This window comes from Aulonocara sp. 'chitande type north' Nkhata Bay, linkage group LG23 (assembly GCF_057382095.1).
Source record: "Aulonocara sp. 'chitande type north' Nkhata Bay isolate Kocher_YH1m ecotype deep benthic linkage group LG23, A_spYH_male_GT1.1, whole genome shotgun sequence".
Classification (NCBI taxonomy): domain Eukaryota; kingdom Metazoa; phylum Chordata; class Actinopteri; order Cichliformes; family Cichlidae; genus Aulonocara; species Aulonocara sp. 'chitande type north' Nkhata Bay.
The window spans coordinates 15,013,446-15,024,595 of NC_141365.1; the positions used below are offsets into that span (position 1 = coordinate 15,013,446).

Consider the following 11,150-nt stretch of genomic DNA (forward strand, 5'->3'; position numbering starts at 1 on the left):
TTGATACATTCAGTTCCAAACTGTAAAATAATTACACAAACGGCTAACAAACAGTCACTTGAGCTTCCCAGTCTCAATAAATATCTACACCAATGCCTGACTGTGTTGTTTACAAAAGACAAACTAATTGTCTCTTTGAGTTGATTCATTCTCTTCCAGTTGATGGGAAAAATGGCGGCAGAAGCTGGAAACACGTAGCAGACGACAGTGGTGGCCAAAAGGCCAATTGCAGTGAATGCAGGCTGCACTGATACATGTGTATGAAAGTGCATACAAGGTTGGACTTCATAAATGTCTGCAGTTACAATGTGTCACCACCATAAAACCATAAATCCAACATAATCCCCATGGCAGGCAGGCATAACATTGACTTTTGTACTATATTCCTTCATTTAAATAATGTAATAGATGAAAAAATGATGGATCATTGGGCCATGTCTTATCTCATAGTATCATCCCCCCCCCCAGTTAAGTGCTTCACTCTCAGACTGCAGGCTTACTGTGGGTCCTAGTATATTTAAAAGTAGAATGGGAGACAGACCTCTCATTTTCAGACCTCTCTTCTGTGGAACAGGCTTCCAGTTTGGATTTAGGACACAGAAACCTTCTCTACTTTAAAAGTTTCACTTTAAAACTTTCCTTTTTGGTGCAGCACGTAGTTAGGGCTAGATCGGGGGACTCTGAACCCTCCCTTAGTTACACTGCAATAAACCTGGCTTCTGGAAGTTTCCCATGATGCACTGAGTGTTTCTTTACCACTCTCTCGCCACTTCGCATTTAATCAGTTTAATCTCCAGCTCTCTGTCTTTTATCCTGTCCCCTTTGCCTTGTGTCCAGTCTTGTTATGACTGAGGTTTCTTCCTGTTAAAAGGGAGTTTTTCCTTCCCACTGCTGCCAAGTGCTTACTTACAGAGGGTTCTCTCTCTATCAATGCAGAGTCTTTACCTTACATTACTGAGCACCTAGTGGCAGCTGTTGTTGTGATTTGGTACTATAGAAATAAAACTGAACTGAACTGACAGTGGTGTATGGTTTAATGATAAAAACTTTATTTTCTTTCTTGTTATTTTTTCCCTCGAGTGGCCCCCAACTGAGCTCAAAGTGCCCACTAGATGATCCAACTAGGATGGGTGATAGTGGGATGCATAGACGTTATAAGGTGGTGGCGCTTATGCTAAAGCGGAAAAAAAATGTGTCCACGCTCAAAAGTACCGTCACCTGACAGTACAGTCAAAATTGTCACTGACGTCATCAGCGACAACATAAAGGCTTCTTTCCAAAGTGGAGAACACAGATTCGCATTGATAGTTGTTGTTGTTGGGTTTGTTTGTTTGTTTTTTATTGTTTCGCCTTTAAAAAGTTTGACTCCCCTGCTGTGAAGGATACTTCTGTAGCAATAACGCCAACAAAGCACAGATGTGTTACTTTGTGACACACGCGGCTATGAAAAGTACTCGAACAACGTGGCGAATTCGAGGCAAACGAGTCCAACAAGCAGCAACAGTGACGATACAAATAACTATTTTTTAGTAAACGGAAGTTTCTGGGCGCTCTAAAGTAAAAAGCAGCGACATGTTTCCCTTCTGATGGAGGGCTCTGTGAGGGCTCTGTGGGGGCTCTGGTGTCTTCCGCATTGCTCTGCAGTAAACCACTGTGCTAAATCTAGGAGCCCCGCAGAGACGCCCCGAGTCTCGTTTAGCCAAATGAGCCGCTTCACAGTGTTTGAACGTGTTTTCTGTGCATGACTGAGTCCAGCTCGGCACTAGCTAGCGACAAGTTAGCTCTGTTAGTTTCCCCGTGTCACAGTCCTACCGGCCCGGGCTCTGGTACAGAGTCCACGCCCTCACTGTGAACCCGTCCGAGCTGCAGTAAAATCCACATTACATCCCAACAAGGCCGAACAAAGTGAGCACGAACTGCTCCAGAGCCGGGTTCTTAACAGCAACACGTCAAACTGCACCGGAAACCGCCCGTATGTTTGAAAAGGTGCGACGTATAGTTTCACTTACCTCGCTTTCTAGGAAACCTAACACAGGGGCTGAAATCCCACCAAAAACAGTGAAAACTACTTGATCCAAATTCTGGGAGAGTTGTAGGCAGTGACGTCACGCTGAAATTCCAGCTCGTCTGAGTCAGTTCAGAGGTTTGCCCATGTAAGGCAGCAGGCCAAAACAGCACGGCCCTCAGTGCGCACACATCTCCGGTCTGTGCGCACAGCTGCACGCTGCAGTCAGGCAAAGGTCCACGCTGGAGGCTTTCTCCTCAAATAAAATGTCATCCTAATAAATACTGAAAAATTGAACGTACCGATACTTAGAACCCTTAAAATGTAAATGAAAGAAGAGTGTGCAGTGATTTGGTGTCAAACATGTGGCCTGGGGGCCAGAAGTGGCCCTCCAAATAAGGGTCCGGTTTAACTTGTGGTATTTGTTTGCATATTTCACTCTCTTTATTCGAGGTGTTGTTGTCATATTGCAGAAACAACAACCTCTGCCTGTTAGTATCTGACATCACCAAAAACAAATAAATACAAAATGTTTAAAAAATAACACAAAACTTTGTCAAGCTCATCTTCAGCCGACAATACAAAATATGGGACAGCCTAGATTCTATCCCAGGTTTTCTCACGGGCTGTATCACTACAAAAGAAACATGGGGGCCAGAACCAGCACTCCAAATGCTTTCCAGTCCAGCCCACAGGATGCCTTTGCAAAGTGTGAGATGATTACTTAACCTGTCACAGGTAATCACATAAGTTAGACATTAGATGTGACAGGAGGTACAAGCCAGAGGTCCAAACAAATGTGTAAGTTTGGAAGACCTGTGATCTTCTGGGTCATTATTATAGAAGCACTGGGATTTTAAGAAGACATAGCATTAGCTAAAGTTACCTTTTTATATTTTCTCTCCTCCCTTTGATGTTTTTCGATACTTCAACCCTCATGTATATGCTGTACATAAAAGATGGGCTTGGCTATTGTTAGTACTTTGGCCACCTTTATGTTATTCTTGTTTCTATTTATTTGTTTTGGAAACACAAATGAGCATATTTGGATGACAGGATGGAGTGCAAAGTTATCAGCTAATGCTAACTAGCTTCATTATTAAGTATCATTCATAAGCTGTGTGGATGCAATACAGATACACACAGATACCTACTAATTAGTGCAAATTAAGAAACCTATAAAGTCACAATATTTTTCTATTAAAAATGCTCCAAAAGCCACTAACAGCACTAACAGCAGTTCAGTTTGGTCACTCCATTTACAGGATCTAAGGCCTAGTCAGCGTCTTCTACATGCACACCTGTCAGTCAAAGTGGCTATTCTCATAACTGTAGATTCTAGATGGATGAGTTATATGAAAATTCATAGTTTTTATGAAGGAGGAAATTATCCATGGAGACCAAAGGTGTTTTTTTTTTGTATCAGGCAGTAAACATGTTTATTTCTGCTGTAAAGTTAGACATTTTAACATGGGAGCTGACTTAAAGCTGGACCCTGAGGTTGTTTCTTGGTTTAACCAGGCAGGAAGTGAAACTTTCTCGACTAAGAATGTTTTTTGTATGAGTGTCATTTGGTAGAGCTACTGTGACTTGTGATGCATATCTGTCAGTGTAACTGCATTTTTATTTATTTTTTCTAAGATATACTTCTTTGTATTGTAAAGAACTAAATTTAGACACAAAATAAACACAGTACATATATCTGATATGATATATATATCATATGTGAAACGTGTGTGTTTTTTTAGTATATAAGCTCATCATGACTTATAAAGTTCAAACAAGGCAGCAACATTATAATAAAGAGAGATGGCAGTCAAGAATCCTAAATTGAAATCTTTGGAAGAATTCAGCAATCGCAAAGATGTAAAAAGATATTCAACTTTCAGGGGAAACAGCAAGGATTTAAAGCATTTTTCATACACGTAATTTTTAAACTCCATAAAAATTAAAGTAAAGTAAATTAAAGTAACCATATATAATGCTTTAAAACATGTAGTTGCCCAGATGCATTAACATGGCTGCCAAATAGCGTGACTAGTGTCTGGAACTTTGGACAGGGCCAACAAAAGGCTGAAAAGATTGTGTAACATACCAAGTAGAACGTCTCATAACTAGTAAAGTTAATTAGTAACGTGAATAGATATTTTTAAAAAAAGATATATCATCCCATAGATATTAAGGCTTGGCTTTTAGAAGAAAGGATACGTGCAGTTTCACCATTCTGTCAATGTCTGCTTGTACACTTCTCAAATGTAGAACTACATATTCCCATGATATATTATGTCTTTATAAGATTCACAGCATCCATATGAGGCAAAGCAAACAGGATTTTGACAGGAAATCACCACATTTGCTCAGACACACTTCTGATAACTCGCAGTGAACATCGCTGCTGTGCAGATGTCATTTAAACGCTACCATGCAAAAGAAAAATAGAGACCCTCAGGCTCAGAAACGCTGCTGCCTTCTGTGGTCATTTAAGATGGACTGAGACGGAGAACTACACCCCCCAAAAAAGAAAAAAAGAGTTTTAAAATAAATAAATTTATCAAGGAATGGGTTTGCCATCAGCACACAGTGAGCATCCACGGTGATAAGAAGGTGCATTGGTAAACACGCACATCTGTGTGGGCACCATCAGTGCTGAACGATATACACAGGTTTTAGTGCAACATATGAGGCCATTCAGATGGTGGCAAACCATATTTTACTCTTATTACAACATAACATGGGTCAGTTTATTTATATTGCATATTTAACACAACAGGCGCTGATCAAAAACAAAACACACACAAAAATGACTGAAATTCATTAATTAAGTTAAAAGAGAAATAAAATAAACTGGTCTGCCTGCAGTCGAGACACATCCCTCACTCACACTCCATCCATCCATTCTGTACCACTTATCCTTAACACGATCACAGGGGTCTAGCTTAATGATTTACATTCTTTTCACTAGCTGGGCCCACATCCTCATTTTAGGTTTGACAGCGTTTTAGTAGGTAAAGGTGAACACTTGGACATGAATTGAGCTGCGGTTTGGGGAAGGCCTCGAAGAGGACTGGCGACGGCTCCCGGGCCTGGCAGATCCCCATGTACTAAATAGGAGTGAAGAAGTTAAAGAATTGAGAACAAGGAGGGAGGGAGGGTGGGGCACGTAAATGAAAATGAACAGTTTGCAGAACCTATATAGATGACAACCGGAAGGAGCGTGTTTGGAGGCGTGGTCCCGCTCCCGAAATTCCGATACATAATCTCCAATAATTTGACTTTTACATGATGTTGTGCATATTTATGGCATATATGTTTCCCATATTCTTCCCATGTCTGAAATACAATCTATTTTTAACAGCCATGCAATAAACTGTGCAGCACTGTGTCCAGCTGGTCTTAACAGGAGACTTTCTGCTTGTCTCACAAGCCGTAACTTCCAAAAGGTTTTGTTAAGGTACCTGCTAAAGACTAGCGGACAAATGACTTTGCAAATTCAAGGTGCTGATTAAAAAGGAAGAAGCTCAGCAAGTATCAGTCTTAACTTAGAGCATTCAACCAGTGAGGTGTGAATTGGTACATTTTATAATCTGAACAGATTCAAATTCAAACTCTGCGTGTTGCATGCTGCAGTGCTCGCATGTCCTGTCACGCACCGTCTGCCTTCTGGAACCATGAGAATGAGCCAGCGCTCGTTATTTTCGGCGACTCTTTTCTTAACTATTAGAATAAATATTACTGATGTATGAAGAAATATTACTTATCGACGAGTGACAGCAGAAGATTGAACCAGTGCATTTTGGGTTGTAGTCTGCATACGTTAAAAAGGCCTCAGTGCTTGCTCTGATTGTGTCACACAGTGAGCAGTTTGAGTAATTGTTTCATAGCTGCTTCATGACTTCTGTAAACTGTTGTTTACACAGTAGCGCACATGTGTTTTTGGCCACTGTCATATTGATACTAAGATATGAAGCATGTGACTAAAACCAGTTTACACTGACAGAAATAATTACCTGTAAATGTAAATACCTGTAAGAGCTCACACAAAGCTAATGAGTATAAATCCTACACAGTTTATGTTAATGTAGTTCAACAGTGGCATTAAAGATGGTTCTGTTCAATACTAGTGTTTTAAAAAAAAATCCCATTTTTATAGTGTCATTGTAATAACAGAATCGAATATATACTCAAACATATATTTGTGATTTTGTGCATGTGAAGCATTTGCAACAGGCCCTTTGTTATAGTGTATACTATAACAACAGCAGCTGTTATGGATACAGTATAACATACAACAGTGAATGTGGTTACAGTGCATTGTTTTGAAGTTACTGGAAGACCTTTTTTTTATTCATGACCTTTATTTCAACAGGAAGTCCCATGACTATCAAAATCTATTTTACAAGATTTAACTAACCTGCCAAATATGTTCAGTAACATTAACTTGTGACCCTGAGAGAAAGCTTTACTATTTTTCCTTTGAAATATTTTTCCTTAATATGGAAATATTAAGTTATTCTTTGCACTGTGATCTCCTAATGGTAACCTCTTTCATATTACAAAAAGTAATTTGACCTATTGTTCTCAATAAAACATTGAAACACTGAAAGCTTTGAAGCCTTTTTTGTTGCTTATTTGACAACATTTCCAGAATTTTCTTTATATCCAAATATATATCTGTCTATAGGGTCTATGGCTAAAATGCATCTGAAATATACATCCATTCACTTCTGCTTATCCATTTTCAGGGTTGCGGGGCAATAGGCGGGGTACACCGTGGACAGGTCACCAGTCTGTCGCAGGGCTAACACATAGACATAGACAATAATTTGTGCTCACATTCACACCTATGGGCAATTTAGAGATTTCAATTAACCTATCCCCACTAACTGCATGTCTTTGGACTGTGGGAGGAAGCCAGAGTTCCTGGAGAGAACCCACGCAAACACGGGGAAAACATGCAAACTCCACACAGAAAGACTGATGGTGGAACTGAACTCAGGACCTTCTTGCTATGAGGCTACTGTGCTAACCAGCGTGCCAATGCTGAAATTAAAATAACCAAATTTCACTAATTTTGGATCGCTTCAAGCAAAAACTGAAGCCTTAAATTGTTGGCTGGCTAGTTTCCGTAATATGCTCTGAGATCAGTTCTAAGGACAAAAGTTCTTCACCAAAATCACAAATGACATGGGGGGGGGGGTGCTAATTTCCAGCGGCCCTTCATCCTAAACCATCCGGTTGGATGAAACTGGGCTACTAATTATATTATCTTTATTTGACCTTTTGACCTTTATACTGATTGAGCGTCCAAGTAGAAGGAAAATTTTAATGCTGCAAAGTAAAGTTGCATGTTTTTATAAATATATTTAAATATGCCACAAGTAAGTAAGTCTTTCACAATACTGTGACTGAGTGAAATGCGTATAACATGGCATTTCCCCTGTTGGTGCCCTACGATGTTAAATAATTCAATTAGCATGTTTGTACTGAGGCTGGGTTTTCAACACACAACTTCAGTACGGCGTTTGTGAACTGACGTTGAGAAACCTTGTTAAGCTTTCTAATATCCTTGTATAATGTCCCTTTTTTATATACCTTTTCTAAATTTTTTATTGTTAAGTAATGTAGATAAGTGAGTTATATGAAAATGAAAAGAGATGAGACATCATCATCATTATTATCCAAACTCATAAAAACATGTACATAACAGCCAAATGTTTAAAAAAAAGGTTTGCTAAAAAAACTAATATCTTTAAAGCTGGTTATGATCCACATAAGGGCCTATGTAATTATTTAATTAGCACCAGTCCTCTCGTTCTGCCACGAAAAAGGCTTCCAACTGATATTTTGTCACTAATGGCATGCCACATTTTTTTTAAACTATTCTATTAAATACTATTATTTGAATATTACTCCAGCATTGTGTAGTTCATAATGGCCGAGCACTCGTTATCCTCAGCTTCACTGAAATGAACCGCCGCCGCCTCTGATGTCCAACACGAGTCAGCCGCCACCAGGCGTCCAACAAAGGCTTCGCTTCATGTGAGCTTTGTCTGACCTCAGTGAGCTCTGCCATGCAAACTAGACAATTAGTTTGCATGCTCGTGATTGCATGCAAATACAATAACTGCTTTTCACCTGACTCTGTTCTCAGAGCTGTTTCGCACTGTTGTCGAGCATAATATTGACGCTGCGTATCTGTCGTGTTTGCACATGCCAGCGCGTTCAGATAGTTTGTCTTATCTCTGTTAAAAGTAAGTCTGATGGGGTGATTCATTTCAACGAGGAGGGGTAATGAAAACATTTAAAAGAAATCTTTGTGGAAGCCAAATGCAAAATGGAATCATTCACTCTGAGCTCTATCTTTCCACCCATAATTCTTACTTCACTGCGACTGATTACATTGTGCTCCAAGCTGTGAGTATACTTTTTTCAGCGTGCATGAAGAAAGCATAAACAGCGCTTGCAGATCGAGCACGCTGATAAAAACCAAGCGATTTGAGCTATTTTAGTGTCTCACCCGTGCATCCACTCATCTCAAACTTCCAGGGGAAACTGCAAAAGGTAATCTCATTTGTAATGTGTGACAGCTTATTTGCAAGTGTGTACACTGGCAATTTTTTAATGGGCCCGCCAGTAATTCTTCTTCCACTCTTAAAGCTGATTTCACAAAGACACCCTGGAACAGTTTAGATGACACATTGCCATCGCCTGTGAACTCAAGTTATCAATCAAACCCCAATTAACATGCTTGGTTAGAGGAAATCAGGGGTTCTTTGATGTTTGGCACTTAGGGACTGGGGCTACGCATGTCACAGACATGATGGGCTTCAATTTTATCCACAACATACGGGAAGAAACGCGCTCACAGGCAGAGTCCAGCACAGCAGACACATCAGACTGGAGTTTTTGATCCAACTTGGTCCTGTTTTACTCATTTTAACTAGAGACAAGAATTACAACAAACAGGGAAAACAATCTCGTGTCGAGTTTTAGCGTTTCAATTGTTCCAGCATCGGATATCCTGTTTTATCTGCTGGTTGTAACACCGTCTTCTCCCCCACACCACTTCCTCTGAAGTAGGTGAAACTCAAACATTATACCGAAGGCAGCTGCTGCACGGGCGACGTGTACTTCCTCAAAAAAGTGTGAGTGAAAGGATCTATTTAGTGCCTGCGTGCTGAATAAGAAAACAAGAAACCAACTGTCATCTAAATACTGCACCCCTAGTTTCATAAAGGCTCCGTTTTCAGGAATTAGAGGCTGACGATGAGGTCATGCAGGTTACATCCTGGCAAGTGAAACCAACACGAGTGGAGTGATGTTTTTGTACATAATGTCATTTGGTTCCCGACTGCAGTCATTATCAGAAGGCAGGGAGTGCATGTGCACAAAAACAGCACTGAGATCTTTGGAGAAAGGAAACAAAAACAACAAATGTGTCTGGGAACTATGCACGCTCTGTTAATTAGAGCTCAGATAGCAGAGATTAGTCCTCATGCACAACCATATTACAGAGTCATGCCAAATAAGGAAAAACAAAAGTAGGAGACAGGCACACTCACTACAAAAACAATGTCCCAAAGCTACTAATCAAACAACTCCCGATCTAGATCCAGACCTCAGATTACACTAATGAATTCTAATTCTTATGTTTTAGCATGTAAATATGTATTAAAATTGCAGACAGAGAAATCTCTGCCTACAGCAAAGGTTTTAGCATAAATGATGCATACTTGTGAGCCTCACGCTGCACCTTTGAAATGCGTTTAAAGCAGCCGGATTTTGTCGTCGTATCCCGAAATCATCTTTTTTGAGATTTTTACCATTTAACATGGCTTCTCCCCCCCACCCCACCCCAGTGAAAACGATTAAGCATCTCACCCACAGCAGAGCAGTTAAGCACAATGCCTGGCTGATATTATCAACCAAAAACCTATTTTTTTTTACAGCATGGTGTCAGTAACAATTTGAAACACAATTATAAAACTGATTTTTAAAAACCAAAGATATAAACGAACATACGCATGCACACAAAGGAGCAATCTTACTGTTGATATAAAAGATTTTCTATTGCAGCAACTCGTGCCAAACCGTAAAATATTTACAAGTGTAGGAAGTGGAGGTGGTGGTCGGGACTGTTTCTGGCAGAAAAATCAGATATATTTGCAGGGGTGTTTAATCTGTTTTTGCTCTGTACATAGAGGGCATTTGGCTTTAAAGCAAGTTTCTTGCTTGATCACAGAAGGACGACGGCCGGAGCGAGGTTGAACAGTATCGAAATTCTGCATCTGTGATGACAGTTAGCAAGTGCTTGCCACCACAAATAATCAGTTGTGCCACACAAAAAAGTCTGTAGCAGCAAAATTATCGTGCACTTGACTGAACAAGAGAAACTTTTTTTTTCTTTTTGCCAATGAACAGCTTTTAATTTGCAAGAGGAAGAATGAGTCTTTTGTTTTTGCATAAAGTTACAACATCCAACATGCCAGCATGTTTGGAGGCTGTCAGGTGCAGAGGTGTCATGTGTGTATAATGAACATCTAAATACAGAGAAAAGAAAAGCAAACAGAGGAGAAAGTCGCACAGGCCGGACGAGTGAGACGACTGCTTGTTCCAAAAACAACTCCCAATACGCTCATCCTGTGCAGCTCCAAGTTTTTGAATTCAGCAGCTGGAGGTTTGTTTTGCTGCTCAGTTTGCAAAGATTGGAATGCCTTATTGTCTCAGATGTAATAACGATGATCCAGCATGTTCGGCCCACAAACAATGCTGTTGTTTTTGTGCTGTGAAACTCCAAACATGTAGGAATGTAACTGGGAGATTCCTAAAATCTGAGGGCATTGTGTAAAAACAACAGAACATCCAAACTAAACAACAATAGGATAGGTGAAGTTAACATTCAGGCCTGCTTAAAGATCGTAATCACTTACCTCAAAAGCAGGACAAAGCTGGATTTAATACACCAAAGTATTCTTACAACACGTCACTGTTTGTTCATTGTGTTCACTCAGAAACCCTGCAAAGCTTCACATTTTCCTCACTGCAACAGTCTCATTAATCATTCATACGCTGTTTGTCTACAGTAAAAGAATAGAAAAGCTGATAGGATAGAAAATCATGGAGGATAAAAGACAAAAAAATAAAA

At 39.9% G+C, this 11,150-nt stretch overlaps 1 protein-coding gene across 2 annotated transcripts in view; it reads right to left on the minus strand.

Annotated features, from left to right (window-relative positions):
* The window catches only part of lpp (LIM domain containing preferred translocation partner in lipoma), a 189,849-nt gene extending 187,624 nt beyond the window's left edge, over positions 1–2,225 (minus strand). For both annotated transcript variants that reach the window (XM_086283730.1, XM_086283728.1), the window contains exon 1: positions 2,010–2,225. The gene's annotated coding sequence lies outside the window, so the exon portion shown is untranslated. The remainder of the gene's footprint in view (positions 1–2,009) is intronic.
* Between the last annotated feature and the right edge of the window lie 8,925 nt (positions 2,226–11,150).